Below are 19,578 nucleotides of genomic sequence, written 5' to 3'. Positions count from 1 at the left end.
ATTTTCTACCATTTCCTTATATAATCTACATTAACCAATAAGTAAAGGATTGTCAAATGAAACATTTCTGTAAATTTCCGTTTGCAGTGACCTGGTCTTCTATCACTGTTGTGAAACCCCCAGTTTCAGTAGCCATTTTTTTGCTACACATCAGTGTAGACATTTGGTTGAGTTCTTGCAAATGTTATCCACAAAGAGCTTTTGGGTTCCATCTTAGCTGTTTCAAAGCTAAATATAAAATAGTTTTACCAAAGGATCCTATTCTCACCCGTGTGCTAGGGAACATGGCCTCCATGTTACCTGGATTGGGCATGCCCACACTAGCACAGGTTCCGCAATCATTTATTTAGCACTTTAAAGTTTTTAAAAGGCTTTACAAATATTATCTCATTTTGATCTCACAACAACCTTGGGAGGTGGGTGCTCTTATTATACCACTTTACAAATGAGGAAGCTGAGGCAGACAGAGGTTAAGTGACTTGCTCAGTGTCACACAGAGTAAGCGTCTAAGGCAAGTTTCGAACTTAGGTCTTCCTGGTTCCAAGTCAAATGCTTTGTTTGCTGCACTACCTGGCTGCCATCCAGAAATAAAACCATGTCAGTTATTTTCACGAAGTCCAGTGTTGAATATCTATTGTCAGTCTTTACTATCATTCTGCAGAGAGGTGCTTGGTTGTTCTATAAGTATTTTTGCAAGTTTTATGTTTGTTTGTTTTGTTTCATTTTTGTTTTGTTTAGTTTAGTTTAGTTTTTTTTCTTACTGTTGATCATGTGCTCTGAGAACATTTATCCAATTTTCTTCCTCCTTTGGATAAGGAAGGGTTAATATTTCTATAATAGCTTTGGAGTGATGGATCGTGTGTTTGTTAATACTGTGTGGATATAGTCCTCATCTCATTGTAATCTTTTTCAATTGAGTTCAGATAGAAAGAGCGCTGGGACAAGTCAACACCCTGCTATTATTCTTTTTTATTTAATGATCTGAAGAATATTTCATGAGTAGAAAAAAAAAACTGCTTTTTGAAATGGAATAAAAACATTGGAAAATGATCTCATTGTCTTTTAGGCTCATTGAAATAATCTTTAGGACAACTTCAGGGCAGACAGGAAGATAGGGATAAAATATATCTCAGCCTGTTCCCAGGGGATTTTGATTTCTCTTGCTAGAGCTCTATTTTTCATAAGATTATTGTTCCACGTAGCTGGAACATCTATTAAAAACACATTATTCCCCAATGTACTCCTCCTCCTACCATTTTAACTTTACAGGAAATCTATCCCAGATCTTTTAGTCACTGCAAAGTTTCTTCCTTGAGCAGGAGAACTTTGGGGCACCACATTGATTTCCCAGCTAAGTTCCAGTGACACAGGGAGATTTGAACAGCAGAGGGAGACTGGGATGCACAATTTAGGTCAGGATGAAAATCTTTGGCTGTGACTTTAAGCAGCCACAACTTCTATGAAATCCCCAGGTACTCAAGAAATGACTTGAGCATATAGCAGAAAAATAATTCCTTTTTTTTTCTTTTTCCCTGAGCTCTCTGAACTGTGAAGAGGGTTGTTTGTTTGTTTGTTGTTGTTTTAAATAAAGGCATTAGCTAACACTCTGAGAACCATAGCTCTTCAAGCTGGAGCAAGTATATGCCAGGAAGCTTTATTTCCTCACTTACAATTCTTATATTCTGAAGAGTCTATTTGGTTGTTGATTTTTTTTTTGGTGGGGGAGGAGTTGCCCTCCACATTCAACATGCAGAGAATGGGGCAAAGAATACTCAAGCTGAGCCTAGCTATAGTCTCTTGAGTATTTGGAGAATAACTGGCCCAGGGGAATAGCAAGGCTGTTCCTCTGCCCCACCCCCTCCCCAGGGACAACATACAGGGAATTAGAAAGGGCTGCTAGATTTGGATTCCTGATTCCTGGGTTTCAACCTCAGTTCTGCAAATAACTTGTGAGGCTGTGTGAATACCACCTGACCTACTAAGGACTCAATTTCTCATATATTTTATTATGAAAATTATGAAATATATTATATATATATAATTTATTTTTTTAAATGAACAAAAATATTTTTTCTCTCCTTTCCTCTCCCTCATCTCAATTGCAGGAGGCTCAGGGGGAGGGAAGAAAAATAAATCTCTTGTAACTAACATGCATAGTCAAACAAAATCTTGCATTGGCCTTGACCCCAAAATGTATTTCTCATTCTATATTCTGAATCCATCATATCTCTGTCAGGAGTGTAGCATGCTCATCATTGATCAGTCCTCCTCAATAGTGATTGGTCATTGTGTTGATCAGAGCTCTTAAGTCTTTTAAAGTTGTTTGCTTTTTGCATGTAGTTTTTGTGGAAATTGTTCTGGTTCTGCACATTTCCCTCAGCATCTCAAATTATCTACAAATTATCTACAAATCTTCCCAAATTTCTCTGAAACTGTGTGCATCATCGATTCTTATAGGAAGATAATGTTCTATTACATTCATATATGATAATCTATTCAGCCGTTCTCCAATCAAGTCATCCACTTAGTTTCCAGTTGCTTGCCACTACACACAAAAAAGGAGTTGGCATAATTTGTCTTGTATATGTGGGTCTTTCTTCTTCTTTCTTTGATTTCTTTGGTGTATAGACCTAGTAATGGTAGCACAGAGTCACAGTTTGGTAACTTTAGGAGCATAGTCCCAAGCAGTTCTTCAAAATAGCTGGAATAATTCATGGGAGTACCAACATTACTTGGCAGCTAGGTGGTGAAGTAGGTAGAGCTCCAGGCCTCAAATCAGAAAGACTTATCTTCCTAAGTTCAAATCTGGTTGCCAACACTTACCAGCTGTGTGACTCTGGGCAAGTCACTTAACTCTGTTTTCCTCATCTGTAAAAATGTGCTGGAAAAGCAAATGGCAAACCATTGAAATATTTTTTTTTGCCAGGAAAATCCCCAAATGGGGTTGCAAAGAGTCTGAAATGACTGAAGAACAACAACAAAACCAATAGTGTTTTAATGTGTCTCTTTTCCTGTAGTTCATCCAACATTTATACTTTTTCTTTTTTTGTCAGCTTTGCCAATTTGTTGAGTCTGAGGTATAGCCTCAGTATTTCTTTAATTTACATTTCTCTCATTATTGGTGATGGGGCATTTTTTATATGACTATTTAGATAATTTGGGTTTCTTCTTTAGAAAATTGCCTGTTAATATTGCCTTTCACCTCTTATCAATTGGGGAATATCTTTTCTCTAATATAATTGAATCAGTTCCTTATATATTTTAAAATTAAACCCTTAGAGATACTGTCCCCTGTTACCAGCTTCCCTTCTAATTTTAGCTGCATGGGTTTTGTTTGCATCAAAACTTTTTATTTTTCTGTAATCAAAACTGTCCATTTTATCTTCTGAGATCCACTCTATCTCTTATTTAGTAATGAGTTTGTCTATCCATAGATTTGACAGGTAACTCAGTTTCCCTATCTTTAAAATGGGCAGGCTGTACTAGATGGTCTCTAAGGTCCCTTCCAGCCCTGATTCCTGTGATATCTGATTGGTTCTAGGTTTGATACTATCACGCATTCATTGAACAACTTTGGACCATTCATTTCTTCTCTTTAGGTCTTAGTTTCCTTAGCTGTAAATCTGGGGGATTAGATTAGAATCAGGAGTGGGGAACCTGTGGCATCAAGGACCCATGTGGCCCTCTAGGTCCTCAAATGTGTCCTTTTGACTGAGTCCAAGTTTTACGAATAAATCCTTTTTTAAAGGGGATTTGTTCCATGAAGTTTGGATTGAGTCCTCACCCCTGAGGTTCCCTACTCCTAGACTAGATGTTCTACAAGTTAGCTCATTGATGAACATTTATTAAGTGCCTACTGTATGCCAAGCACTGAGTTAAGTGCTGGCAAAACACAGAAAGGCAAAAACAAATAGTTGCTACTCTCAAGGAGCTCACAGTCTAGTGGGGGAGATGATATACAAATAATTGTGCACAAATGAGACATAAGTAGGGTAAACTGGAGATGATAGAGAGAGAAAAGGCACTAGAATTCAGGGGCATCAAGGTTTCCTGTAGCATGCAGGATTTTAGATGGAACTTGAAGAAAGCCAGAAAAGGATGGCAGTAGAAATGAGCCTCTTTGAGTTCTAAAATCCTGTGATTACTATGGGCAGAACAAAGGGTAAAGTTAGCAGGAGGCATTTTGATTATGACATAACTGACATATAGTATTGATGGTCCCTGACCACACACGCAGAATCAAATTCTAGGCCTCTAATAGAATCATGGACTATCACAGCAGGAAAGAACTTGAGAACATAAGATGTTTGGACTTGGAAGATGGAGCATTTGAACATAACATGTTACACTTGGAAGGGATTGTAGATGCCAACCTCCTTGCTTTACAGGTGAGAAAGTAGACCGAGGCAGAAAAATCGTTCCCAAGATCACACTACTGTATGTTGTCAGGGACACAAGTGGGAATAGAATTACATCTTTTGCCTCTTGGTCCAGAACTTCATAAGAAGAATGGGGAGAAGTGATTATCATTCCTATTTGGCAGCTACAAAAATGGAAGCTCACAAAATTCAAGTAAAAAACATTAAGTGCCTATTATGCTCTAGGCACTGTCTTAAAAGGTGAAGTATACCATCATCATCATCATCAACAGCAACAACAACAATACTTAGAATTTATATACTGCTTTAAGGTTTTGCAAATCTATGTACAAATTATCTCATTTGATCCTCACAACAATTCCACGAGGTGGGTGCTAGTATTATCCCCATTTTACAGATGAGGAAACTGAGGTTGAGCGAAGTTGAGTGACTTGTTTAGTCACACAGCTAATAAGTCCCTAAGGTGGGATTTGAACTCAAGTTTTTCTGATTCCAGTCTCACCACCATCCATACTCTTACCACCTAAGTGGCAGAATGGGTCTTCTTTCCCCTCAATACAAGTGATGCCTATGGGGGCAATAAGGAGATAAGAGAATTGAGGGAGGAAGACAGAATTATAACAAAATTATATCAGAACAAGTCGTTGTTAACCAAAAGAAAGTGGTTGCCTAGAATGAGCAACTCAGACCCTGCATGAAGTCCCAGAAGCTAAGAGTTAGCTCATTTCACTCATTGTGACTTTTTGGTTGCTGCAGCTCCTTCTACTAAGACAAAGTCGTTACATTCCCAGCTTCTCAAAGAGTAGGGGGGCTGCTAAAGTCAGGATCACAGCTGCATACAGACTGACTAAGGCGGTTAAGCAAACACTTCTCTGAGCTCTAGGCTATTTTCCATGTAAGACAATAGTAATTAGTAATAGCAGTCCTCTTCCATCTAGGAAGCACACAGTACCTTTCTAAATGTTTTCCCATCTATAACCCAATTTGATTCTCATACTAGCCCTAAGCTAGGCAGGCAGGCAGGCAGGCAGGAAGACATGAGAGAATCATAAACCGTAGAATGTCAGGGTTAGAGGGGATCCTAGAACACAGAATAGTAGAACATAGAATGCAAGAATTTCAAGGGCCTTTAGAGCTATAGATTCTAAACCCTTTATTTAACATACAGATGAGGAAACTTAAGCCCCCAGAGGGAGGGACTTGTTCAAAGTTACCGAATGAGTTCAGAATTCTTTTACCTTCTAAGATGTGTGTGTGTATTGAGATAGATAGATAGATAGATAGAAAGACAGACAGGCAGGCAGACAGAGGGAGACAGAGAGAGGAGAAAGAGAGACAGAGACAGAGACAGAAAGAGACAGAGAGAGAAGAGAAAGAGACAGAGACAGACAGAGAGAGATACAGAGAGAGCTAGCTAGTTTGATTTGAAATTTCTCAGCCTTGGTTTCCTCATCCATAAAATAGGAACGATAAAAGCACTTACCTCCCAGGGTTGTTGTGAGGATCAAATGAGATAATACACATATGGCACTTTGCAAATTTTAAAGTGCTATATAAATACTAGTTTATATGTCTAGAATTATATTTCTGTAGTTATATATAAATCTCCATTTCTTTATTTATATAGATATCCCTAAGTATACATACATAAATATTGCTGATTCCCAAGTAGAATTGCTTTCACAATCTTAGTTTTGTGGGGCTTTTAATGACTTGCATGGCATGACATTAATCACCACAGGTTTAAAGTGACTTAGATTGAATTTTCTTTCCTCTTGAATGCCAGCCACAGAATCCTGTTTACAGGGGAGAACTTTGAAAAAAAAGCAACTCAATTCAATCTATTTTCCTTTGCACTAATTGGGGATTTATTACTGCTTCATTTACTGACAATGGCATGGAGCAAAAAAATTCTTTACCCAATTGCTTCATGCTGCTAATTGGATTGAGTGTTTTATAATGGTGTTACTATCCATAGGAAGAACTAAAGGGCAAAACAGTAAATATGTATGCATATATAATATATATGTTATGTAATAATGGTAGTTTACATTTATATAACAATTTTTCAAAGCAATCCTGGGCAAGTAGACTCTCTTTGTCCCCATTTTATAGATAAGGCAGCTGAAAATCAGAAGGAAGTAACTTGCTTACTTGGCAAGCAAATGTCGAAAGTTGACCTCATACTCAGGCCTCCTGGTCTAATGCTCTTTCAGTCACCCTTTGCTTACAATTTATACCATGTATGGAATTTGGCCATCCAGGCAACAAAGAAATCTAACCATCACAAAAGAAGGAAACTAGCTATGGAGTTGGATATATGTTTGGGGAGCATTTCTCGTTTCCTGTGTTCACTGCCCACCCCTGGTACTAACGTCATCACCTATCACCCCGAAAGCTATCCATGTGATTTGACAAGGCAACCACAAAGGGGAGGCCATTTGGTTGATGATGTTTACCCTGGAGAAGAGAAGACTTAGAGGAGGGCTATTGTTTTTAAGCATTCAAAGGAGAATGATTGAACTAATTCTGTTTGAAGCAAAGAGACAGATCTCAATAACTGGTAGAAGTTATAGAAATTGCCTGATTAGTTGGAGAGTAGATTCTTGTCCAGAGCAATGGAATGAGCTTCCCTGGGAGGTGGTAAACTCATTCCAACTTCAAGTATGGTCTAGATTACCTCCAGTCAAAGATGCAGCAGAGCATGGTGTAGAGTGGAGACAACACTAGACTTGGGAGAAGTGAAGTTGGAGTCTTAGATATGAATTCACATCCTGCCTGTCTCTTATTACTTCATCCATCTTGGGCAAGTCACTAAATCTCTATAGGTTTCAATTTTAGAGATGATAAATAGTATAATTGGGGTAGAGTGTTGGACCTGGAGTCAAGAACTAAATTCAGATCCTACTTCATACACTTAGGAGCTGTGTGATCCTGGGAAAATCACTTGACCTCTACCTGCCTCGGTTTATTAATCTGTAAAATGAGGAAATCAAACATGATTATGGGGAAATTATGCTTCAGGTAAGAAGTTAGAAAAGATGCCTTTTGAGGGTTCTTCCAACTCTGGGATTTGAGTTGACACTTGGAGTCTAAAAGTCTAGAGTCTCAGCTCCAATATAAATAGTGTAATCCTGTGCAAGTCATTTAAACCAGTGGTGTCAAACTCAAATAGAACAGGAGGCCACTAATAGGTACATAAGGATCCTTTCAGGCCACATATTGACTTAGTTTTAAGTAATCTTACTTATGTCTTATTGTATTTTTTATTGATTTTGTTAAATGTTTCTTAATTACATTTTAATCTCATTTAGGATACTCTTAGGAGTGTTGCAAGAGACATGGTGCCTCACCAAATGCTTGACACCTATGATTTAAATTATCTGTGATTATCTATAACATGGATATAATAATCTATGCTCTACCTACCTTGCAATGGTTACTGTGAAAAAAAAAGTGCTTTGTAAATTCCAAAGTACTATGGAAAGGTGAAATTATATTAATCATATTATATTATTATGTTATGCTGTTACGTTTTATTATGTTGTGTTATATAATCTTATGTGATGTCATATGTCATGTAGTAGTAGTAGCAGCAGTATTAGAAGTAATAGTAGTAGTAGTAATAGTAGCAGCAGCAGCAGTAGTAGCAGTAGTAGAAGCAGCAGTAAGAGTAGTAGCAGCAGCAGTAGTAGCAGTAGTAGCAGTAGTAGTAGCAGTAGTAGTAACAGTAGTAGTAGTAGTAGTAGTAGTAGTAGTAGTAGTATCCCGTTCCAAGGATATGTTGCTAAATCAAACATTAAAAAAAAATCCCTAACGTTCTGTGATACAGATGCATTTTTATTGAATAGATGAATGTTATTGAGTAAAAGTATTAGGATATGAACTTATATCCTGTAGTCTCACTGAAAAACATCTTTAGGACCATTCCAGGAACAGACAGACATTTTGATTTCTTCAGCCAGGTCTCTGTATTGTGAAACTTTTGTTTTCCTATAATGTAGTTTGGAGAGTGTAAATATTTGCTAGGGTGACTTCTATTACAGAATCACAGAAGTTGACAGTTGGAATGGACTTTAGTGGCTGGCATTTCTAACCCAAAAGCAAAAGGAATTCCCATTGTAAGATACCCAATAAGTAGGCATTCAGCCTCTGTGAAAGTCCTCTCATGAGGGGGAAACCAGTTACTACTCTAGGCAGCCCATTCCACTTTGGGACAGCTCCGATTATTCCTAAGTTTTTCTTGACACTGTGCCTGACATCAAGCACAAATTGTCTTCTTTGCAATATTAATTCACTGCTCCAGGTTCCGCCCTCTTGAACCAAATAGGACAAATCACATCTCTCTTCCATTTGACAGCCTTCAAATAGCTGAAGACAGCTGGCTCTTGAGGCTTCTTTTTTTTCTCCAGGCTAAACACGTCCATTTCCTTCAACCAATCCTCATATAACATATGATTATTAAAAATATTTTTTTTAATTTTCATGGATCAATTTTAGGTCTCAGCAAAGGTGGATAACATTCCTAAAAATAATCATAATCATAATCATAGATAGGAGAATGAACAAGATTATAATGTATATTTATTTATAATAATGGGCATGTTATTTAACTTCATACCTAAAGTATGAATCTCCTAATAGGATTATTGATTTAGGATTGGAATTAGTTGTAGTAGTAGTAGTAGTAGTAGTAGTAGTAGTAGTAGTAGTAGTAGTAGTTGTTGTTGTTGTTGTTGTTATAGTACAGGAGTCAGTACAGTTAAAGAGGTTGCTGAATGGCCAGGGATTTGAAGAAAGGATCTGGGAGAAGGAATAAAAAAGGGGAAAGTGCATGGGCACCACAGATAAACTTCACTTACCTTGACTGGCCCTGCCTTTAGGCTCACAAAGATGGATGGGAAATGTTACCTTTCTGACAATATCCATTCATCACTATGACCAGGTTTAGAGACGATTGGCCACGTGGGATTTTTTCTTCAATAAACAAACATTTGGCTTATTTCTTAACAAGTTCTGAGCTGACTATTTGGGTACAATTCTCAGAAATCATCATGATACTCTTGATGAGAAAGCACAGACATAGGCTATAGAGTTAGAAGACTCCTTAGCAAACAGTCCAATGCACACATTTATAAAAATTGAGAGGAGAATAGTGACATAGGCAAGACTTCAACCTATGTCGAATGGCTCTCAGTTTAGGGTTCTTCCTATTGTAGCACAGTTCCACAATTTTTGCCATGTTCAAACTTTTGTTAAGCACTTACTATGGGCCAAACACTTGCTAAGCTTTATGAGTGGGATGGAGTCCTGTATACATGGTGGGGAGGAGTAAGTAACAGAAAGATACTTTCTTGTCCTTATAGTCCAGAAGATATCTGCTCGATGTCTAGCAAACAAATTAGCAAATATATTTTAACTAGCAAACAAATTAGAATATACTAAATGCCAAATGAGAGACATAGCAGTAAGTGATGGAGTTCAGAGCAAGAATCATCACTGTGGGGAAATGGGGGGTGTTGCCAAGGACATGTTTATGGAGTGGATTGGATATGAGGCTCCATGATACAGAGGAAAGAGAGTTGGGCTAGTAACCATGAGACAATGTTTTGGTCCTAGGTGTACCACCAGCTTCCCAGGTTATTTCTCCTTCTTTTGTCTTAGTTCCCTACTCTCTAAAATGAGGGAGATGGACTATATGATTTCTAAAGTCCCTTCTGAGTCTGATTCTATGGACTCTATGATTTTGTCACAAAAATCATACAGGGGGTCAGATCCCACCGAATTTGATAACTCTGACCTAGCAGGGCCAAATATGCAATATGTGCTTAATAAGTGTGATGATTGAGTGATTAGGTACCCCTTGAGTAAATCCCTATGTTGATCAAAATGATGTCCTAGACCAGCTTCCTCTTGTCCCTATGTGTGGCTGATTGAACAGTAGTTTGAGGGATCCGAGGTAAGATATATATGATACCTATGAGATAGGTTAATATGACAGAAATGGAAAATAAGAAATGTTGGGAGGGGATGTGGGAAAATTAAGTTATTAATGCACTATTGGAGAAGTTGTGAACTGATTCAACCATTCTGGAGAGCAATTTGGAACTGGGACCCAAAGGCTGTAGCCTTTAACCCGTGCATACCCTTTGACCCAGCAATACTGCTACTAGGTCTGTATCCCAAAGAGATTTAAAAAAAAGAGGGGGGGGAAGGATCTATATGTGCAAAAGGATTTATGGCAACTCTTTTTGTGGTGCAAAGAATTGGAAATTGAGGGGATGCCATCAATTGGGGAATGGCTGAACAAGTTGTGGTATATGATTATGGTGGAATTCTATTGTGCTTTAAGAAATGATGAGCAGCATGCTCTCAGAACCTGGAAAGTCTTACATAAACTGATGCAAAGTGAAATAAGCAGAACCAGGAGAACATTGGACACAGAAATAGCAGTATTATACAGTGATCAACTGTGAATGACTTAGTTATTCTCAGCAATACAATGATCTAAGACAATTCTGATGGATGAAAAATGCTATCCACCTCCAGAGAAAGAACTGATAGTGTCTGAATGCAGATCAAGGCATACTTTTAAAAATTTTTTTTCTTTTTTTTTTCTTTTTTAGATGTATGTGTGTCTTCTTTTATAACATGACTAATATAGAAATACGTTTTCTATGACCGCACATGTACAACCTACATCAAATTACTTGCCTTCTCAAGGAGGGAGAGGGAAAGGAGGGAGTATGAGAATTGGAACCTCAAATTAAAAAAATAAAATATTTAAAATTCTTTTATACACAATTGGGAAAAAATAAAATTTAAATATCTCAGAAAAAGATATGTGTGATATTTAAGATGTATTGTGTTGTTAACCAACTCTCATCTCTTTTCTGAGCTCAGATATTGCACTACCTACTACTTGCTCCACATGGAAACTTCATCAACATTTCAAACTCAACATTCCCCCAAAAGCCCTTATATGAGCTTCTAAAGGTAGGAGAGGGGTGGGACTTGCCATCTGGTAGCCTTCCAGTTAAACTAATTAGTCTTGCTAACTAGGTGCTAAGCTCTGTTGTTCTGACACTACTGAATGACTACAAGTGCCATTGGCACTGTGTGTATTTGGCACTCTCTAAATTTGGTGCCCTGGAGCAAAGCCCTAATTACTCCATCCTAGTTATATCTTGAGTATGACTCCTCCTTTCACTCTTAGTATGCTAAGCCTTTTGGAGAGATTTGTTAGATCTGAACTCCCCAAGGAGTTTCTGGTTCCTTTATGTCTTGGAAGGATTAAACAAACAATAAGAGAGAGACTTCATCTCAGTTACAGGTATCTTACTTGTTAGCAAGAAGTCCCAGCTATAGTTATCTTACTTGTTAGCAAGAAGTCCCAGCTATAGTTATCTTACTTGTTAGCAAGAAGTCCAAAAAGGGGTCTTGTAAGAGCAGAGACAGACATTTAAGCCCTCAATGGCCCTTCTTCCCCCCTTGATCTAAGACCATCCTGTGGTCTCAGTTTGTCTATTTAAACATTGGTCACAAAACCAAGACCCAAACCTGGCTTCAGTCTGAGGCTTTGATTGATTAAGTACCCCTCTAGTAAATCTCCATGCTGATCAAAATTATGTCCAAGACCACACACTCAGCCCTCAGTCCAGCCCCATCTGACTTCTAAGGTAAGCCCTGGCAACATTACTGGCTTCAGGCAGTCACAGGGGCCAGTGCAGGGAAATGAATGGAGAAGCTTATCAGTAAAAGGAACGCTGACACCAGACAGGAGGATCCATAGGAAAATCTACTTTTAGTGGAAGTAATTATATGTAGGATATCCAAATTGAGCCTCAGCGTCAAGATATCCCTGGCAGTTGGACTGAACATTCAGTGGAAAGAAGTTCTGGAGTCCAAGGATATGAGTTCAAATCCAAGTTTCACTGCTGACAATCTCTGTGACCTTGGGTAAGTCACTGATCTTCACTGGGCCTCAGATTTCTCAGCTAGAAAATGAGGACATTGGACTAGATGACTTTAAATTTTCCTTCCAGTCCTAAAGCTATGATCCTGGCTTCCTTCAAGACTTACCTAAAATTCCTCCTGCAAAAGGTCTTTCCTGGTCCCCTCCACTCTCCCCTGACTCCAAATGTTAGTTTCTTCTCTCTGAGATTACCTTTCACTTCCTCTGCAAGAATACTAGTCATTCTTTCACTTGCAACAAAAACATTTAGGGAGAGGTGACAGTGGCTCAGAGGACAGTTGGCGGGGGATGGGGGAGAAACAGTTTAGAATCACATCCCTATTCTATCAGAGATGAAGGGAGAAGGAGGCTTTGAAGAAAGAGAGCATGATGACAGGATCCTGGGAATGGTAGTTGATTGCTTGGAGATGAGGTGCAGCAGTTACCCCTGGGAGGAAATGACCCTGAATTGTGTTGGCCTAAGGCAGAACTCCATTTGCCCCATGCTGGTTACAGATCTAATGATACCTGCCTCACAAACATGCTGAGCAAATGACTTTATAAATCTTAAAATGCAGGCGAAATATGAGTGAATTTGATTATGCATCTTTTGGAACTGGGGGAGTTCCATCAGTCATGTAAATACAGAGTGTTATTTCATATCTTATACCTTTGAGTCCCATTTTAAAGAGTAGCATAGGCCAGCTCTACAGGAGATGAATAAGATACCCTCCAGTTTATCTAAATGTGGCCACAAGGCTCCAATGGCGTCATATAGGGCTCATTTGTGATTCAGGGAGCTGTCTAACTGTCTGCTATGTCCTTAGAAGGGTGATATTTTTCAAGTCTAACCCTTGATCTCGATCAGATCCAGTTTTAATTGAGACTCTTCAATGAAAGGAAACAGAATTGGAAAGGCACGGTAACCACATCATTGGTATGACTTGCTTCTGAGTCATTCCAATCCCCCCCACCTCCTCATCTTACCACCCCAAATAAGAAGAACCCGGGAAGCCCTTATAAAATTGGTCTGAGAAGAGAGTGAATTCATAACTTGGTACCAGGTTCAGGTAATGGAAAAATAAAAAAATAAAAGGGAGAAATCAGGGAGGAGGATTTCATTATACTTAGCTTTAGAAGGCAGACGATAGATTCATGTCTGGAAGTAATAGGAAAGAAATAAGCAGCTCGACATAAGAGGGGAAAATTAGAGAGATTCAGAAAAAAAGGAATGAACTCTCAGGCTATAGGGAGTTCCCTGTTGCTAGAGATGCTCACAAGATCATAGGATTAGAAGAGATCAAGTAAATCATTTAGCTCAGCATCTCCATATCACAGAGAAAAGCCAGAGAAGTTAGGTGACTTCCTAAGGCACACAGGGAGAAAGTGGTAGAGTCCAGATTTGAACCTAAAACTTCTGATTGCAAATCTGGTGCATCAGTACCTCTGGAGCCTAGCTATGCTGCTGTGAAGATGTTTCCAGGCAGGGATGATAATATATAACCTGCAAGGAATCTTTTGCATCTGAGATTAGATTTAGGGAAAGAATAGGGACTTGAGCTGATTGAAACCATAAGTTTCAGAGATGAGATATCTGATGGCCTCTATTTGGGGGATAATCAGGAATTCACCAGAATATCCTTCTGGTTTCAGCTGCTGATGAGCCTTTTTCAGAAATACTGAGCCCTCTTCTTGTCTAAGTAGTACATTAGAAAGAGCACTCACTACCAGGGGATCTGAACTGTGGCCTAGGGTTGACTGCTAACTCCCTTTGTTTCCTCAACCAAGTCTTTTCCTATTTAATAATAGCTAACATTTATAGTGGGGGGCAGCTGGATGGCTCAGTGGATAAAGTGCTGGGCCTGGAGTCAGGAAGACCTGAGTTTAAATCTGACCTCAAACACTTACTAACTGTGTGACCCTGGGCAAGTCACTTAACTCTGTTTGCCTCAGTTCCTCATACGTAAAATGAACTGGAGAAGGAAATGGCAAACCACTCTAGTATCTTTGCCAGGAAAACTCCATGGACAGTATGGTCCACTGGATCACAAAGAGTCAGACATGATTGAACAATATTATTTATATTTCATTTTCATGTTTGCAAAGTGTTGTGCATAAATTACCTTATTTGACTTCTACAACAACCCTGTGAGGTAGGTGCTATTATTATTCCCGCTTACTATGAATTGTGACTTGTACAAAATCACAAAGCTCTTTAGTTTGTGATATAGGACTCAAACTCAAGTCTTCCTGACTCCAAATCCAGTTCTCTATCCACTGTTGCTCCTACCTGCCTCTCTATTCCTGAGCCTGTTTCCTCTACTGCAGTTTGATAGTGTTAAACTAGATGATATCTTAGAACAGTCCTTTCCAGTTATAACTTTCTATGTTCAAACATTCTAAGTTTAATTTGCTCTTCCTGCTCTAATATCCTGTTACATCATTTTATATTTAAGGTTCCTTTACAGTCTTAATATTCTATACTTTAATATTTCTATAATTGATTCTCTAGTTCTTTCATGAAAGGACATTTTCTCCCCAATTAGATTATAAATTGCTTCTAAGCTGGCATGTTTTGCTTTTGCTTTCCCATAGCACCAAACGGTAAAAATTAAATCCATTGTTAGTTGCCTTTTCCTGGTAATATCTGCTCTCTAGGTTTTCAAACTGCTTTATGTTCTTTCTTTTCCTACCAGTTCCTCAGTCTCCTTTGCCAGATCTTCAAACATATCATGCCCATGAATTTCAGGCATCTCCCAAGGCTCTGTCCTTGGCCTTCTACTATTTTTCTTCCATACTATCTTCTTTTAGGATGTCATCAGATATCAGGGGTTCACTTGTTATCTCTATGCAAGTAATTTAAAGATCTCTTCAGCTCCCACATCACCAAATGTCTATTGGATAGGTTGAACAGGATTTCCTGTAAGCATCTTAAACTCAACAAGTCCAAAAGAGAACTTATTATCTTTACTCTCCCAAAATAAAACTTTCCAAACGTCGCCATTACTGTTGAGGGAGCTATCATTCTCCCAGTTACCTAGTTTCATAACCTTGTTGTCATTCTCGCCTCTTCACTTGTATCCATTCCCCATATCCAATTCCTTGCCCAAACTTGTTATTTCTACCTTCACAGCCTATCTTGTATACTCACCCTTCTCTCTACTGACACAGCCCCAACCCTCATGCTGACCTTCATCACCTCTTGCTTGGTCTATTGCAATAGCCTTCTTATGGTCTCCCTGCCTGTGTCACTCCCCACTCTAATCCATTCTCTGATCGTGTCATCCCACTATTCAAACTCTAGAGGCTACCTTTCACTTTCAGGATCAAATATAACCCTGTCTCCTCTACCCCTAGTTTGTCATTTAAAGGCCTTCACAAACTGTGTCCTTCCTACTTGTCCAGTCTCCTTACAGTTTAGTCCCCTCCACCCACTCCATAATCCAGCCGTACTTGCTATTTGTTACTCCTCTCAAACAATACTCCATTTATGGTCTCTATGCCTTTGCACCATCTCTTCCCCTTTCCTGGAATGCTCTCCCTCTTCATTTCCACCTCTTAGCTTTCTTAACTTCCTTCAAGACTCAATTGAAATCTTGCCTCTTCAGGATGCTTTTTCCAGTCTTTCCAGTTTACTAGTACCTTCCCCTGTAAGACTGTCTTCTATCTACTCTGTAGAAGGGCAGCTAGGAGTAAGCAGAATCAGGAGATCATTGCAACAGCAACATAATGTGATGATCAACTATGATATACTTAGCTCTTCTCAGCAATACAATGACGACTTTCTGAGTCAGGAATGTGCTGGTAAATATTTAACAACCAACTCTAAGCAAACAAATGTGTACATGATACCCTTTTAAGCTTAATCCGCAGTATCAACATTTTCTTCATCTCTTTCTTAAATTGAGGCAATCAACTAAAATAATGAGTTAAGGCCTTATTTGTAGTGTTTGCTCATTTCTAAGATGCAAATGCTCACACTGAAAATAAACAACTGATTCTTGCCAGTAGATATGAGTTGACTCCAGCATACCCCGGAGACTGAAGACACCCATTCCAGTTCACACATGAACAAAAATGCCTCCTAAAACAAGTAACAAGTAGTTACACAGCCTCTATTAAAAGAGCTTTAGTGACAAGGGGGAACTCAGCATTTCTTAGGCAGCCCCTTCGATTTTTGGACAGTTATAGTTGTAAGCTTTTGTTTTTGTTTTTGTTTTTTGTTCCCTTCCATTGAACAAAAATCTGCCTTTCTGTGACTTCTGCCCATGGGGCCAATTAGAGCAAAGCTAACCTCTTTTCCACGTGATAGTTTTTCAAACATTTTAAGACATCATTTCTACCTTCAGTTTTCTCTTCTTCAGACTAAACATGCCCAGTTTTTTCAACTAAATCTCATATGGCATGATGTCTAGGTCTTTTACTAGCCTGATCTGCCTCCTGTAGGAGAAGATTTGGGATATGCTGCAGGAAGGCATGGCTTTCATTTTTTTCCTTCAACATTTTTTTCCCCTGATGGGATTTGTCCAAGAATTTCACGCATTCTGGAAAGCTTTCCTTTTCAGAGATCTAGAGGGGTTTCATTCACTGATAATCTATGAAAATGAAAATAAAAATATCTTCAAAGCAGGTCTTCAGTATGCTGGTTTTCATGTGTTCCCCCTCTAGCTGCCCATCCCAGGGTCTTCATTGCTTCTTCTCATCCACCTTCCCCAAACCTACATTCCAGATCATCATTCAGATGAGGGTCTAAATCAAGAGAGGGGAACCTGAGGCCTCGAGGCCACATGTGGCCCTCTAGGTCCTTAAGTGTGGCCCTTTGACTGAATCCAAGCTTCACAAAACAGGGGATTTGCTCTGTGAAGCTTGGATTCAGTGAAAGGGCCACACTTGAGGCCTCTGTGGTCTTGAGACCACAGGTTCCCTACCCCTGGACTCTAAATGAATAAGAATTGCTCAGTCATAATATTTAAAAATCACAAAATTTGGCTCAGATTCTTATAATCTAGCCACTAGCTCACTAATGTTCAGACTCTAGTCTGCCCAATATGATGGATGTTCTAATAAACCTTGTCTTTGGCTGAAAGAAGGCTTGGGTAGAGTTCTTTTGGACAGGACCCGCGTGTTCTGATTTTGGGGTCCCAGCACTGCTAAACCTCAACAATGGGACCTAGACCCCTAAAGGAAAAGACCATGTCTCTGGATGCAACTCAGTCACATACAGGCCTGACTCTGTAATTACTCATTATAAAAGCTATCAGTGCTGGCCCTGGGTACCTGCCCAAGGACCATGCCTCTGGCAAACGTTTGTATAAACAGAACTATCTTGTCGCTTTAATGAAGCTATCTCTGTTGACTCCCTGCATTTTCCGAGACTACTTACACATACTGACCACTCCTTAATCCCACCCAGATCACCTAATTAGCCCACTTCATATTTCTTTCACTGTCCCTTTTGAATATAAGCATCAGTATCGGCATCATCCTCATCAGTTTTCAGGATTCCCCAAGAACTTTCATCTGCTTTATTGGAGTCACAACAAACTGTCGCTTGACTGGAAAAAAAATCACAAAATCTTAGAATCTCAAAATTATAGAATTTTATGAGTTCAAGATTTCAAATTATGAGACCTGAGCTCCAAAACCCATTAGTCCTATGAAAACTGCAGTTGCTTTTTGGTTCCCTGAGGCTTACTTACTCCCTTCCCTCTGCAAAACCTTGTCTTTGGCTGAAAGAATGCTGAATTCTTTCAGGCAGGACCTGCATGTTGTAATTTTGGGGTCCCAGGACCCCTGAACCCCTAAACTGCACAGGTTGGAAAGTTGTGTTTCCTACCTGAAAGAATCCCTTTTCTAATTAAAAATAAAAGGATAATAATATTTGCACTAAGTACTATACAAGGTAATCACTTTCGAAGGTCTTCAATGCTATTTTCTATAGAATTCCTAAAGAATATTGTATTTACTTATCTGGGTGTCTGGTGTTTCCCCTCAATAGAGTATAAGCTCTTTGAGGGCAAAGACTCTCTTCATTTTTGTTTTTGTATCCCAAGCACCCAGAAAAATATCTGGAACATAGTAAGTGCTTAATAAATGCTTTTTCAATTGAATAGAAAGGTAAGTTATGTTTTTTAAAATATTAATGACAAATAAGACATACTTCATATAATCTTATATTCTAAGGCTCCATATAACTGAGGAGTATGAACCAGGAAACTCTCAATTTTAATTCAGTAGAGTTCTACTGAACTTTATTATATACAAGGCCCTATACTAACTATGGACAAGGACACCAAGATGAATAAGACATAATATTGGTCTTCCTCGTACTTACAGTGTAGTAGGGAAGGTATGATAGGGATGCAAAGTAACTGCAATGCAACAGAATGTGATAATTGGCCTGAGAGAAGTACAAATCAAATTCAAGGGGAGTTAGCAGAGTGCTTAGCCAATAGTAAGCTCTTAAAAAATCCTGTCTATTTATTAAGAGGAAGGAAAGGGCATTTGTAACTAGAAGACTGGAGAAGACTCTATGAAATAAGTGGTATTGGAGCTGGGCCTTTAAAGAAAGAAGGGAAAAAGCATTTATTAAGCATTTACTATGTGTGCCAGGCATTTTATTAACTGCTACAAATACAACCGGGACATTAACTGCTACGAATATTATTAATACAAATATTAACTGATATAAATGCAAGCAAAAAGAGAGACAGCTCCTGACCTCAAGAAGCTCACCATTTAATGGAGGAAGACAACACACAAAGGGCAGAAGATGAAGATACTCAGCAAGGTTGGGTGGGTGGGGAGGGATGCTTCTGAAGTTCTCAATGTTAAAGTTACAGGACTGGGGAATAAGGCAGGATAGGCTGGGCTCTTCATAAAATGGAGGTTCCAAGAGGAACTCGCCAATGAGAGGAAGGTATTGGGCATTGCAGGGAGATATTGCTGTGTGAGCAGGCCACAGGGGTGGTAGGCTGTTCCAAGGACAGCAGGATTTGTAGAATTTCAAGCATAGATGAACTAGAGACAGAATTCCAGGCCCTAGAGAGTTGATGGACTTTTGAATCACTGGTGCCAGCACAAAGGTTGATATTTTGAAGAGTGGTTCACAACAAGGGGAGGGGAAGATAGGAAACCAGTATTATTAAATGCCTACTATGTGTCAGGCATGATCTTAAGTGCTTTATGAATATTATCTCATTTGATCCTCACAACAACCCTGTGAGGCAGGTGTTATTGTTGTCC

The sequence above is a fragment of the Vombatus ursinus genome, unplaced genomic scaffold, assembly GCF_900497805.2.
Source record: "Vombatus ursinus unplaced genomic scaffold, bare-nosed wombat genome assembly UNPS02005236.1, whole genome shotgun sequence".
NCBI classification, from domain to species: Eukaryota; Metazoa; Chordata; class Mammalia; order Diprotodontia; family Vombatidae; genus Vombatus; species Vombatus ursinus.
This window is presented reverse-complemented; position numbering follows the sequence as displayed.